This window comes from Atta colombica, unplaced genomic scaffold, assembly GCF_001594045.1.
Source record: "Atta colombica isolate Treedump-2 unplaced genomic scaffold, Acol1.0 scaffold295, whole genome shotgun sequence".
In the NCBI taxonomy this organism is placed as follows: Eukaryota; Metazoa; Arthropoda; class Insecta; order Hymenoptera; family Formicidae; genus Atta; species Atta colombica.
The window spans coordinates 243,602-244,769 of record NW_017259398.1 but is presented as its reverse complement, the minus strand read 5'-3'; positions in this window follow the sequence as shown (position 1 = coordinate 244,769).

Genomic DNA, 1,168 nt, shown 5'->3' with positions numbered 1-1,168 from the left:
TATATATATATATACTATTAAATTGTACATTATTATAACGAGTAATAGAAATGGTTCTTTGACATCTTTATTTTCTATGGAGACTGAAAATTATATTTTATATTTACATAACATATAAAAAAATGTAAGTGTGCCATACACACATAGAAAAGAGATAATGTCGCAAATTTTTGTATCATTTATTGCATATCTTGTAATCGTAACAAAAATATTTTATGTCACAAAATCTCGCTTTCTATTTACATCGAATTACATATTTGTAAGAAAAAATAAAGATTGATCTTCAGGGATGAATTGAAAAAAAGTTTGATGATTCCTTTACTTAAGTAAATTCAAAATAAATAAAATATGAATAAAATAAAGAAATGAACAATAATAAGTGAATATCGACCGATGTGTAGATAATGTTATACAAATAAGCGAAGATAACCTTATTCGATCAAAGCGATTGAATCTCGGTATCTAACAATAATGAAAAAAGAATAAAATTAAAACAAAATGATCGTGTTATTCACCTCTTTATGTCTTAAACGTTTTAAACGCGAAACGTTTTAAATACAAAAAGATTTTGTCTAGGCATGTATGACGGATTAAAGCGTGAATTTCATCTTTTTTAAATCCGAGTTTTTCCTGGGATAATTAATTCGCATCTCGCTCCATACATTCACATAATTTCATTCGAACTCACGAGAGCTATAGTTAGCGATGTTCCCTTGTTAGTCGTGTACTTGCAAACAAGATTTCCCTGCTTGACTTGGAAACGAGCGATCAGTCGCACGGCGATACTACTGGCCGCTATTAGGAAAAGGATTGCCGATAATTAGCATTTTAATTTGTTGGAGTGATTTCTCCATATCGCTTTCTATCTTCGCTCTCTACGAAAGGATAAATATATTTTATATCAAAAATACATTATAAGAAATTAAATTTCCCGGTCTGACAACAACCGCGTAATGCAATGCATGCAAAAATGTATAAAGTACGAGTTCAATGTCATGACTCTATAAATTTATCCGTCCGAACAACTTTATTTTTGCTAAAAGTAAAAACTTGCATTAATAACGGATATTGCGTTATTAATCTTTTATTGAATGTTGAATATCTTCAAGTTATGTTACTTTATTATTTTAATTTCTGATCAAAAATATTATATATATATATATATTGA